Source organism: Zeugodacus cucurbitae, chromosome 4 (genome assembly GCF_028554725.1).
Source record: "Zeugodacus cucurbitae isolate PBARC_wt_2022May chromosome 4, idZeuCucr1.2, whole genome shotgun sequence".
Classification (NCBI taxonomy): domain Eukaryota; kingdom Metazoa; phylum Arthropoda; class Insecta; order Diptera; family Tephritidae; genus Zeugodacus; species Zeugodacus cucurbitae.
In genome coordinates, this window is record NC_071669.1 from 42902170 (window position 1) to 42916803 (window position 14634).

Below are 14634 nucleotides of genomic sequence, written 5' to 3' on the forward strand. Positions count from 1 at the left end.
ATATTCAGGGTCTCGTATGCCTCGTAGTCCCTTAAGTAGCTAAACGGTTCGTCCTTTAGGCATTTCTATCACAATGCAGTCAATGAAGGCCAATCAACTAACGGCGGCTCTAAGCTTAAAACTTTTCACTCAAAATATTCGTTCAACCACTTTCAAAATTACTTATACTAAAAGTTTAGAGTTTTGCTGCCAAAGGATAATCTCTAGTTAAACAAGTAAGCATATGGTGTTACGATAAAAGTGGTGAGTAACTCTTATTTTAAGCTCCACACTCTCCGCTTTATCTTCACGCAATAAGAACTTTGGAGGAAAACAAAAATAAATAAATTATTGCCCAGCAAAGGCGCAACTCAGCATAAACCACAAAATGTATTCGAATGACTAGTGCATAACGGTATGAAAGCAAAGTTGGAGAGAAACAAGTAAGGAAGATCTGAATACGGATGGATACTAGTATTTGGTTGACCAAATATTGTTAAGGACCAGACACCCAGAAGCAAATAGCCATTATATACGATTTTGAGTTTTATATACGTAGTAGCATCGAACTTATGGAATATCTGATATCAAGCAAGTCTTTCTAAAAACTTTGGATATACGCAAATGCATTTAGACATATGTCTAGAGCCCCAGAGCTTATGCGAGAGTTGCTACACTCGAACACCAACCGCGATGCTAATAGGAGATCCCCAAGCTTTCAAGTTAACAATGACGAACAGAAGTATGCTGAATGACCGTGGAAGAGACTTCCGTTGTAATAGTTTTACATCACTAAATCGCGATTGCTTCCCTTGTCTGGCTTTCAAATATAGTTTCTCTTACCCTACGCTAAATCGAATCGAATACGTCGCAGGCAAATAGCCAAACGCTTGTGCTGGTAGCGGTGGCTTGTAGCATGGGTGCGGCCACTAACGGACAGCAACGGTTACGTTGTCATTTTCCATATTTTATTTTTCCATAGTTTCTGCGCAGAGGTACTTTTGGGCTGTTATTGCATTTTATGTAAATTTCTATGCAAATGTACCGCAAATGTGTGTTTGTACGTTTGTATAGTAGTAAATATATTTACATATGTATGGGTAAATGAATTGCTAATGCTTGTCATCGAGTGAGTATCCTTGTACCACCAGTCGAATAACTATGTTTAGCAACAAAACCCTATATTACAACAACATTTAAAGTGGAAGCATTTAAAGCACAGACAAACACTTACATATCTACTCACCTAAATGTGTACAATGTACATATATGCTTTGAATAAGGCACATTGGCTACAGCTACAAACCACATTTAGTATTTCACTCGACATACCGGCGAAAGGACATTGCTTTATAGTTGACAAATAGCACCATTGCGACAATGCGGAGAGATTGGCTGAAACTATTTTCACACATATGTACATTCTTACAACTACATTCACACGTGCGCACAGTTTATTTCAATACTTATGCCCTCGCAACATGTTGCACGGAGTATACTAGTTTTGTTCAAATAAAGTATGTTTGTGAAATATAAAACAAGCGGAAATCGATATGGAGTTATATGATATATATCATAATGGTCAAGATCACGACATAATTTTAATTCTGATTCTTCACCTTATCGTAGCTACTCCTTCTAAAAGGTTTAGTTTGCATATTCCGAAAATATCCACCATTGTGTGATAATAAATAAAATCAGATAATAATCACGCCCATCTTTAACATAACGGATATATTTCAAATCGAAAAACGATGAAACTTTAATTTAACTCCCAAAAGGATTTCATATTTACCAATTCTAAAAATTGGACAGTGGGTGTGACACTACTCAATCTGGATAAACCCATTTCACAAACTTCTTGATCAATTTGTTCTTATTCAATCTTGTCTTATGGTACAGTGTTAAACTGGATGAAATCGAAATATAACCACAACACTCACTTTATAATTCCTTTCTAAAGGTCATTAGCTGAATTGTCTTACAATACACAGCTTAGACACTTCGCTATTATTACAGATATTGAGAAATAATGGTGTATAACTTCTACTGACCCTCGCTTATTGAGTTGAGGGATCTCTGCTTTAACTGTTTATATTTTACAGTGAACAATTCCTTATCGTTCTATATTATTACCGATCAATAAGTAAGGTATTTCACGCATACTTTGTGACTAAATGTCGGTTCTTTCCTTAGATCGTTGATCTTTGCTTAGACCAAATACAAATACTATATTGAACTTCGACAGTGTGATTTACTTGATATAACTTTGAAACGAAAATAGAATTTATATGAAATGTTATTAAACAAAAGTTTTCATTCAAACTGCAAGGGTACCAAATGTTTAGCTGCAACGGAAATTAGCACTTCCTTCCTTCTTTTATTTTGTATCTGCCACTAACAGCATTTGTATTCGTTTTGTGCAAGTACTTCCTGTGTGTCCTACATATGCGTTTTATTGCCAATTGAGTGAAAAGATAGTGGAATGTCCGCACCATTTATGGAGCATTACCAATTTGGAATCAATATAGCGTTAGAACTAGAAAAGAGACATTAACGAGACATACTTATGAACATAGAAAAGCATTCATATCATAGGATATAACTGCTTACCTCATGTGGCTCAACTAATATATTGCTATTTATTGCTTGTAGGCATCGGACATTTTTCTTTATGATAGATAAAAGTGTAATACAAGAAATACCAAACTTAACGATTGGCCTAAAAATTTCTCAGAATGGTCTTATGTTCTTAAAGATTTTTTTCATCTCATTAACATTTCACCTTGGAATAATATTTTTCGTGGCATAGGAAAATTTATACTTTCAAACTTGGCTCACCTTGGTAATACTAGTAGTTCAGGTAGTTATGAACTAGTTACTACGAAGTTGTAATAATATAATAATTTTACTTTGTCCTTGTCCTACACTAAAGGTTCACGTTGCAGTTGTGAGACTGTTAGCGATAAGAATGCCAAATAGTGGTACTGAATTGTATTGGATTGTGGATAAGGTTTCGATATGATTTGCGAAAGGAAATATCCTTTTTGTATCCTTTTGAGAACCTTTTATATTTTATTAGGCCACTTCCGTAAATTCTTTCTTCAATCATGTTAAAACAAGTTAACAATTGCAGTTAAATAAATCTAAAATTATCAAAGTTGTAACAAGCGAAACCCAGTTCCATAGTCCCAATTGCAAATTTAACGAATGTTATAGCGTTTTTAGACATGAGCTAATTGATCAATTAATCGGCCTCTGTTCAATTAAAACGATACTTATTAGATAGATTTTCCATACAAAATAAAATCTACATTTACTTTTTAATTGAATTTTAATCGACTTGAAAATCAAATGCAACTCTGCGAGAAAGACGTACGATATACATTCTTCGTCTGCGATTGGCAGATGTCGCTGCTAAAAGTATTAATCAGCTGATGAAACTTACCAACCCAAAAAAGGGTTTAACAATTGAAATTTTAATTGATCAATTAATTTGGCTGTCTAAAAACGCTATTAAGGACTAATTAGTTATCGACAGTTCGTAAGGTAAACTTATTGGTCAGTGAGTGACTAACTTAATCAGCTCAGTCAATTCAAAAGTGCTTTTTACTTTGGAATTTATGACAAGTGCCTTATTTATGACTCAAAACAACACAGGACAGCTTTGAACTGCTTAAAATATGAACGCCAGTACGTATACGCAATATTTTTAACATGTTGCTTCATAGGGGCCTGCTACACCTTCAATATGTATCGTGATATTTGGATCGCGATCTAAATTGAATATTGATGGATTACTTCGCGACTGCTAGACGTTCAATATATATGACGTCAATATTTATATGTTGTTATTGTTTTCACAAGAAAAAATATTTTAAAAATTAATTTGTTTATTTTTTCTTAAATTAATTTTTTCATAAAATTTCGGAAGAAAACCTAAGAAAATCATGTTTGGCTATTGCTTTTGCTCCCACAGCGATTCATTATATGTATCCAATATTTGGACGTTATCAAAAAACCTTTGGCAGATGAGTTGCATAGCTCTGGCAAAGATTCTATTGTAAACAGTATAATTCATGTTCATTTATTAGAATAAAGTTAATTTTAAAATTTTGGCACTGCTGTCTTTCACCAATTCGGACTTGTAAAACACAAAATATGCTACACATCGCAAGCCACGATCCGCAATCTGGATTTCAAAATATTTAAATATTTTGTGATATTGATCGTGATCCATCAATATTGTATGCTAAACGTTCAATAAATATCGCGATACAGGAAATATCACGATAAATACTGAACGTGTAGCAGGCGCCATACATACAGACGCATGAGCATAGAAGCAGTGCTACTTCAACTATATAGTAGTAACAATAACAGTAGCAAATAGAAATACTAACGGTCGGAAAGTGGCATTTAATTCGGCTTTATAGCCCATACAATTTTACAATTGTTCTGCACCTGTGATACGCTGTCTCATGCAACGAAAGCATTCCCTGTTTGAAAATTTACAGTGCTAAGATGAAATGATATGAGTAATTTAAGATTCATGATTGAGCTGAGTTATAAGGAAAAGGGGATAGCATATGAGGGAAGTTTTTACTTTAGACAATTGTAGGACGCTGACGATGGACATTTGTTCAACAAATTATAGAATGGAAAAGACCAATTTGAATAAACGTAAATTATTTATATGTTCTGTATTATTTATTTAAATGTTTCATTTATTTATTATATTAAAATATATATATAATTCCTCATTGGAGCACTTATTTCTTTTGTTCTTTTTTTATTTCTAATACCATATTTTGTTTGATTTCAAAGGCTTGAAGAACTGTGTACGAAAAACTGGTTGTTAACAAAATAATATTATATTACTGATACTAAAAAAATATGAATTTTTCTTTTATTGAAATTAGTTTAACATACTTAACAGTTCAAAGTGGATTAACCCTAACTGACTTCTAATATGATAATCAATATATAATATGTAATTCTCTAAATGTTTTCAGTTAGTCAAGCACTTACACCCACTTTCTTAACTGAGCAATGTCCAATGTGTATGTCAGACGCTATTTCACACATGAGTACATTTAAATACCGCATTCGATTAAGTAAATTCTACAAGTGTGCTTATTTATTAGTTAACAAAAATATATATGGAGAGCATAGAGGACCTTAATCCAAAATGTCCATGACTTCAAGCAAGTAGCAAAACAGATGTGCTATAATTTTAAATACATTCAAACAGACATATGCCAAATGTGAGGATATACATAACGGGTGATTTTTTTGAGGTTAGGATTTTCATGCATTAGTATTTGACAGATCACGTGGGATTTCAGACATGGTGTCAAAGAGAAAGATGCTCAGTATGCTTTGACATTTCATCATGAATAGACTTACTAACGAGCAACGCTTGCAAATCATTGAATTTTATTACCAAAATCAGTGTTCGGTTCGAAATGTGTTTATCGACAAATTTTGTTCAGCGATGAGGCTCATTTCTGGTTGAATGGCTACGTAAATAAGCAAAATTGCCGCATTTGGGGTGAAGAGCAACCAGAAGCCGTTCAAGAACTGCCCATGCATCCCGAAAAATGCACTGTTTGGTGTGGTTTGTACGCTGGTGGAATCATTGGACCGTATTTTTTCAAAGATGCTGTTGGACGCAACGTTACGGTGAATGGCGATCGCTATCGTTCGATGCTAACAAACTTTTTGTTGCCAAAAATGGAAGAACTGAACTTGGTTGACATGTGGTTTCAACAAGATGGCGCTACATGCCACACAGCTCGCGATTCTATGGCCATTTTGAGGGAAAACTTCGGAGAACAATTCATCTCAAGAAATGGACCCGTAAGTTGGCCACCAAGATCATGCGATTTAACGCCTTTAGACTATTTTTTGTGGGGCTACGTCAAGTCTAAAGTCTACAGAAATAAGCCAGCAACTATTCCAGCTTTGGAAGACAACATTTCCGAAGAAATTCGGGCTATTCCGGCCGAAATGCTCGAAAAAGTTGCCCAAAATTGGACTTTCCGAATGGACCACCTAAGACGCAGCCGCGGTCAACATTTAAATGAAATTATCTTCAAAAAGTAAATGTCATGAACCAATCTAACGTTTCAAATAAAGAACAGATGAGATTTTGTAAATTTTATGCGTTTTTTTTTTTAAAAAGTTATCAAGCTCTTAAAAAATCACCCTTTATGTACGTATGAAATCTGTGAGTGGACTTTTTATTTACTTTCGTCAAAATCACCAAAATACACTTTGTAGAGTGAGTGAAGCATTTCTAGACCGTACCCGAATCAAATCTAAAATCCAGCTGCTGCAATTTGGATTCAACTTCAAAGCGCCTTTCTCTTTCATTAAAAACACAGAACCATAGCCGTTTGCAAGCCTACCAATGCAACGCTCTTAAACACTTCCACGACTACATAAATACTATACTCATATATTTGCAATATTTGAATATTCATCACACATAAGTAGGTACTAAAATGTACAGATATGTAAGTATTTGAAAGCGGGTAACTAGAAAAGATCACGTTGTTTATTTTCTTATGAAATCTCGAAACCGCCAAAGTGGTTCCCTCAAATAATGTTAGGTCGCCGAACTAGTGATGTGCGTGTGCTGTGATAATCACATGTGTAAACAAAGCTAAACACTGTTAACTTGCGTGAAATGTAAGCATAGCCTAGGTATTATACAGATATATAAAGAGGTAAAACAGATATAAAAGAGGCATGAGAAATCAGTTAAACAAACATTAAAAATGTGTAAATTGAAGTGAGTTTGTTTGTTCGGCTCACCTAAAATTTAATTAGATGTGATTAAATTTAATTGCAAGTGAAAACAATTTGTTACGCCACATTTAACTTTAATATTTACGCCGTTCAAATGTTGAAAGTGTATGCGTTGTAGTTTGTTAAAGGCTGAATTGCATTGATTTGAATTGGTATGATCTATAGAAGTATGTATGATTATTATATAAAATAACATGGAAGATATTATGTAGAAAATGAGAAACAAGAAGGAATAAAAAAAAATAATTTTTAACTAAATTATAATAAGGTTCTACTATGTACACAAAGAAAATAAAGTAATTATTTGTAAAGAACTCATTATGATATCTCAAAATATCATAAAAAATACCACAAAGTGAATTTCGGTTAAGCTAAAGCAACGAGTCCGGTGGACAACAGTAATGCCATGGAGCGAAGGAACAAAGTTCTTATAGGACGGACCTAGTAAAAGAACCCTTATATTTATGTAAAGTGTAATCCAATACTTATTATAAGCCAATTCGCTACATATAAAATACACAGGTCCTAGCAATGATGATATACATATATGTATATGTATGTATGAAGGGACATAATTCTCCGACCCTTTGGTGCTTGCGACCTAAACGAATGCAATTGAATATTACCCTTGCATTTTAATGGACGTTACCTTGCGCTGCTTAATTGAGTAGACAACTTGTTGAGCGATCATGAGTGAGAAATTATGAACAATAAATTTATCGTCATGGTCACAGGCAAATCTATCCTACGCACTGACCTTAACTTAGGCATAAAATATTGCATACCCTAAGGCGTACACGCTTGCACTTGTTAACTAAGCGCATTGAACGTAAACAAGCTGGTTAATCTGCATTACTCCATATGTATATTGGCGACGGAGGAGGAATAACAGCGAAGAGTAGAAATAAACACATACGACATAAGTATTCTATTGTCCCCCGCATACTAAATGCTTCTAGTAAAAAACATGTTCACACATAATTGGTTTTGTCCTTTCACTTTTCACCTTGCATTAGATATGAGCGTACAAATATAGCGATTGCATTGTACTCTTGATTCAACGAGTTCTTCATATTGCAGCTACTAAATCATTGTCCTTATCAAATGCGTTGCATTCTTTTTTCTGCGTACATATGTACATTTGTCACCGACAATACTTTCTACGATGTACAAATAAAAAACGAGACAAAGCACGAGACAAGAATCGCTGACTTATATGCATATATGTACCTGTGGTTGTAAGAGTGTATGTATGTATGTGAAAAATTCACAACAAGACTATTGACGTTAAGTAGCTCTCAATTATTGCAATTGTTCCATAACCGTACTCTATACCCGTACATAAATAACGCTAAGGAGTTGAACACAACAAAACTTTATATGATATCTGTCGCTCACGCTACTACAAAGATTAGCAAATACACAATAATAACAACAAAGTATACGACAATAAAGCTTTGGCCATACATATATCCGAGTAATACCTTGAAGATTATGTCATTATACATTATGCCAGAGAAAACTATGATAATCTGCCAGATCACCAGAGACCTTAGTTTTTTAAGAGTACTTTAGTAGAGGATCCCAGTAGTTTTGAATAGTCTCTACATTAGAATTAATGAGGTCGTCATAAATTTGAAATTCCGGACAAGTAATCATTCCGACTTGGAGTTCATTTTGTTGTGGTTTCACAACATTATTCCAATGCGTGTATTCGATTGCCTTCGGAGAGTTAGACCGCAACAAGCTAGTGAAACAGTTAAACCATCCATGTAATCAATCTAGTGATGAACTAAAAATTGTCCCACTACTGTCCCGATTCTCTGCATGGCATATATTGCCCCATCCACACTCATATGCCTCTGTAATCATCATTGCCATCACTATTAATAGTACAAGCATCGCTTTTCACATGCCAGCGACAATTTTATTGAACTTTTTTTTTACTGATAAGGTTTTGAGGTTTTGAGTGTGAGCACGCGGTGGTCCTTAAAACTTATCAGCGCCACTATCAGCAATACCGAAATCAACCCTTCGCTTACTAACTAAAACTGAACCCATCTGCCGTTTAGGAATAATATATTAATACCGGTATACTGTCATCATAATAAATACAATGTAACTATCGATGAGCGTCCGCTTTTGTCACTTGGTGTTGTAATAAGTAACTTTCGTTAGTTTATTTGATCAACTATTCGCTCATTGCTTTCACATTTAGAACCTACACCTAGAAATACTCAAATACTCGTAACGACAGGCAAACACGTATGTTTGTTAGTAAATAATGCAGTAGACATTGGTGTGTCACATTGCTGGTGCGAGTCGTCGCCTTTCAGCTGGATACTCTCTCCATTACCCCAATACATGTGTGATTGTGTAGTTCCTCTTTGCGGTTGTAATAAATACACAGTAGTTGAAATTTGCTACACTGTGCGAAATAAAGTGAACGAAAAGCGTTCATTCCTTGTTAGAACCCCAGCTGAAATTGATTAAGCTTCATCCAGCCCTAAAAAAAAACATTTATACGACAGTTAAAGAATGAAAGCGCTGAATAGAACACATAAAATTGCGAAATTTAAACTGGAGAGGTCTACGAAATAACCTTTCAAAACAGATAATGATCGACTTTCGTTAGGATATGAAGCAGCTAGAAGTTTATCTAAAAATTTAATAGATATCAAGGCTAGATAATAAATAATATACATATAGTTTTATTGGATTACCGATTATTGATGGTTTAGAAAGGAAGGACTTGTAGCTGACTTTTAAAAGTTATTAATTTGTAAAACTTGACTCTGAGTATCACCATTATCGTCTTCAGATACTGGAGAGTACTCTCATAACCTATACGCACTTTCAAACGAACTTTTGTGCTACATATAATGGAATATATAGAGACTAGAATAGTTTAATGAGGCTCCTGCATATAAATTAGCTCCACAAAGGAAACTGAGAAGCAAAACTTCGGAAGTACCGTTTTTTTTTTTAAATAAATACTCATAGGCAATTAAGAAAGGCACTGAGAATTGTATGAAAACAGAAAGCGGTTGATTCTGGAGATTGGCGCGCATTATTCCTAAATATCTGACTTGACAACAATCTGATTCCGATTTCCGAAAATCTAAAATCTCAACAATTTACAATCCACAAAAAAGTTACCCCTATCAGCTAATCAGCAAAACATTTAACGTGAATTCGATGTGAAACGATTACAACTTGTAAATCACACAGCACTAATTGCTTCCAGCTCGTGCTTTTCTCAAAGTGTACGCATAACCCACACTGTCATAGTTGCTAATCAGACGCAAACATCGAAGGCATGTACGCGACGTCGAGGAAGTGTGGAACATTCACGCGAACGACACACCAACGCCACGGCGACGGAGAGTTATTGCCCGCGTTACGGGCGTTCGAGTGTGCGGGCATACACACTGCTATTTAGTAGCCAAGTATTAGCGTATTAGCGGATCAATTGAGCACTCAGTTGTAATTGGTGTGTTAAAGCCGCTGGACGAAAGACTTGGCAAAAACGCTTGAAATGTGAAATATAGTACCGTACAGTGCGCATATGGATATATAGTGATATATAGTGATGAAAAACATATAGAAACAAGTAAAATCAAAAATCATATAAAGAATTTAATGATCAGTAAGTTAGCGTTACACCAGCATTGCTATGAAGATATATTAATTATGAATCAAGCGAGATCTAACAGATGTGTTTCAAAAAATAACGTTTACGCTTGAAATCACTCGTTGAGTTGAAGAAAATATGAAGAATAAATATGTGAAGCTAACGAGTGAAGGCGCTAATGTGAAAAGCAACAGTTTGTTGCCAGACAAATCAACAGTTGGCTGTTTTCCCTCACATGCACTGGTCTGATTGTCTTTGTGCTTGTGGTTTAGCAGCAGCTAAGCGCTTTCTTAAAACCAAATCGTGTTGCTAAAAGCTAGTTTCTTGAAAAATTATTATAAAAACAACAAAAATGTGTTTAGAATTATGCAAATTTCTTTGCCAAAAAATATGTTAATGAAGCAAAAGTTGTATGATAATTTGAAAGTGGTCGGTTTTTCGCTCCTTGCTTGACATTTTTGTTTTCGCATGACTCAGTGACAAAATGCCAAATCGCTAAATGGAAAAGTGTGGAAATTCTGTGAGAGAGCAAAATGTGTTTGAAAATGGTTGATAGTCAATGAGCCATCATATCATTATTGTGCAGTTTATACGCCGCGCGCTTAGTAAATACAGTCGCGCACACTCACACGCACACACATACACATGAATATGTGTAAAAGCGCTTAGTATAAATATCGATTGATTTTTTGAAGATACGCGGAGCACTCATACGCCCCGTATGACAGTGGGTGTACTTCTAGTGTATGCTGTAGAGTGCTTTTTGGTGTGTTTAGTTTAATATTTTTGTTTTTCGGTGTTTTGTTTATTTTGGCTTAACACCGCAATCATAAAAGTGATAATTACATTAAATCAGCACTGAGGGGTTGGCGCTAGCTCTGAAATGGCGCATTTCGGTGATTTGACGCCTCGTAACATGCGTTAAAATGGCAACGAGTGACTACCAAACTCAATAGACTCTTTGTTCAAATTGCCTTATTGCCGCTATTCGGTTGCGCAGATTTGCTTAAGCACTTAGTGAGCGCACAGTTGTTGCGCCGTTATTTACAATTGTTATTTGAGCAGCGAGAACAGGTGAAAAAATAATAAAAGTGCTAGTGACACATGAGTATAAGCTAACGGTGCATTATGAGTGATAATATGTGAATTAAAAAAATAAAATAATATTACTTATATATAGATATCTGTATAGAATTTAAATATATATACTGCACTAAATATATATAAGGCTACAAATAAAACAATTAGTGCGCTCTTTCGTGTGCTAAAATTCAATTCAATATGTTTCAAATAAAATGCGCACTAACCTGCGTCATATTTAAATATTAAACATTATAATAATAACAAATACCAGCCAACGATACTTCATTAAATATGATTAAAAATAAAGCATTTCGTGCCCACATAACCGTTATTTAACCACCGTTGGAAGCTAACATATGTAAGCGTATTAGAATTTTATATTTAACGTCTTCATATCCTTAGGGATTTTGCTCGCCGCAATTTTTGCAAATCAACTTAACAGTTAGAGCTTAAATACATACACTTAAGTGTTGCCAAGTATTGGCTATAAAAAGCTGAATTCCATGGAATAGCACATAAGTAACATATAAACAGTAGTGGACAAAGAAATGAGGCCAGACAGAAAAAATACACGCATTTGAAAAAGTGATTTTGTTTTGCGTTAGGAACTCTTCAACTAAACTAATCATAAGCCTAATATTTTTGCCAATCTCAACGCTTACAGTTCCACAAACTATGTCAGATTGTCAACACTATAATAATATAATAAGAAAGTCATCACCAGAACATGCGGAATCCTTATTGCCTAACAGTCTGCTAACAGTATTTACAATTAATTAGGAATTATGGCCCCCCATAATTTAATTTCTAAGATTCGTTTTTTAACACATTGCACCTTAAGGTCGGCTTTTTCTGACCGACGTTTATTAACTCAAAACTCCCTAAATCGTCTTCGAACAGTCCGAGTGACAATTTCTACTCTATTTTGCTTCTTATATCGCTTTAAGATACGTCCCTCTTGATCGCTTTTAATTTAATCTGTTTTAAACCATATATAATCTAGTGCACCACTGCAAAGTTCTCATATAAGGCCCCAACGCTGTTGTGCCTATTTTTTGACCGCTACTGTACCGCGCCAACAGCCGAATATTGTCATATTTACACCCATACAGACATGTCCATAAGCCTCTTGGAGCATCGACTTTCATTTGAGCGTAAAAAAGAAGCTTTTTAACATCCTCGCGGCTCAATCGGATTCTTCTTCTACTTGACTGGCGTACACCGCTTACGAGGTTATAGCCGAGTCCAAAACAGCGCGCCACGTATCCCTCCTTCTGGCAGTTTGGCGCCAATTGGTTATACCAAGCGAAGCCAGGTCTCTCTCCACCTGGTCCTTCCATCGGAGTGGAGGTCTCCCTCTTCCTCGGCTTCCACCAGCGGGTACTGCATCGAATACTTTCAGAGCTGGAGCACTTTCATCCATTCGAACAACATGACCTAGCCAGCGTAGCCGCTGTTTTTTTATTCGCTGGACTATGTCTATGCCGTCGAATAACACATACAGCTCATCGTTCCATCGTCTGCGGTATTCGCCGTTGCCAATTCCTAAGGGACCATAAATCTTCCGCAAAACCTTTCTCACGAAAACTCTTAGTGCCGTCTCATCGGATGTTGACATCGTCCACGCTTCTGCACCGTAAAGTAGGACGGGAATGATGAGGGACTTGTAGAGTTTGGTTTTTGTTCGTCGAGAGAGGACTTTACTTTTCAATTGCCTACTTAGTCCATAGTGGCACCTGTTGGCAAGAGTGATTCTGCGTTGGATTTCCAGGCTGACATTGTTGTTGCTGTTAATGCTGGTTCCCAGGTAGACGAAATTATCTACTACTTCAAAGTTATGACTGTCAACAATGACGTGGGAGCTCAGATGCGAATGCGCTGACTGTTTGTTTGATGACAGGAGATATAGGATAGACCCATACGCTTCGCTTCCTTATCCAGTCTGGAAAAAGCAGAACTAACAGCGCGGGTGTTGTTTCCAATGATATCAATATCATCGGCGTACGCCAGTAGCTGTACACTCTTGTAGAAGATTGTACCTTCTCTGTTTAGCTCTGCACACTCTTATAATTTTTTCCAGCATCAGGTTAAAGAAGTCGCACGATAGTGAGTCACCTTGTCTGAAACCTCGTCTGGTATCGAACGGCTCGGAGAGGTCCTCCCCGATCCTGACGGAGCTTTTGGTGTTGCTCAACGTCAGCTTACACAGCCGTATTAGTTTTGTGGGGATACCAAATTCAGACATCGCGGCATAAAGGCAACTCTTTTTCGTGCTGTCGAAAGCAGCTTTAAAGTCGACAAAGAGATGGTGTGTGTCGATCCTATTTTCACGGGTCTTCTCCAAAATTTGGCGCATGGTGAATATCTGGTCTGTTGTTGATTTTCCAGGTCTAAAGCCACACTGATAAGGTCCAATCAGTTTGTTGACGGTGGGCTTTAGTCTTTCACACAATACGCTCGATAGAACCTCATACGCGATGTTGAGGAGGCTTATCCCACGGTAATTGGCGCAAATTGTGGGGTCTCCCTTTTTGTGTATTGGGCAGAGTACACTGAGATTCCAATCGTCAGGCATGCTTTCTTCCAACCATATTCTGCAAAGAAGCTGATGCAAGCATCTTATCAGCTCTTCGCCGCCGTATTTGAATAGCTCGGCCGGTAATCCACCGGCCCCCGCCGCCTTATTGTTCTTCAAGCGGGTGATTGCTATTCGACACAGTCGGGCAATGGAACATCTGCTCCATCATCGTCGATTGGGGAATCGGGTGCGCCATCTCCTGTTGTTGTACTTTCACTGCCATTCAGCAGGCTGGAGAAGTGTTCCCTCCACAAATTCAGTTTACTCTGGTCATCAATAACTAGATCACCTCTGGGGGTCCTACAGGAGTGTGCCCCGTCTTGAAACCTTCAGTTAGTCGTCGGATCTTTTCGTAAAATTTTCGAGCATTACCCCTCTCGGCCAGCTTGTCAAGCTCTTCATATTCACGCATTTCGGCCTCTTTCTTTTTTTGTCTGCAAATGCGTCTTGCTTCCCTCTTCAGCTCTCGGTATCTTTCCCATCCCGCTCGTGTTGCGGTCGATCGCAACATTGCGAGGTAGGCAGTCTGTTTTCTCTCCACTGC

General features: G+C 36.6%; 1 protein-coding gene across 5 annotated transcripts in view; it reads left to right on the top strand.

Moving 5' to 3' along the window:
- The window catches only part of LOC114804747 (uncharacterized), a 102827-nt gene that overhangs the window by 15533 nt on the left and 72660 nt on the right, over positions 1-14634 (top strand). Inside the window, exon 1 of one of the 5 annotated variants that reach the window (XM_054229478.1) lies at positions 10194-10408. The exons of the other annotated variants lie outside the window; for them this stretch is intronic. The gene's annotated coding sequence lies outside the window, so the exon portion shown is untranslated. Of the gene's footprint in view, positions 1-10193; positions 10409-14634 lie in introns of those variants that run through there. 5 annotated transcript variants of the gene reach the window in all.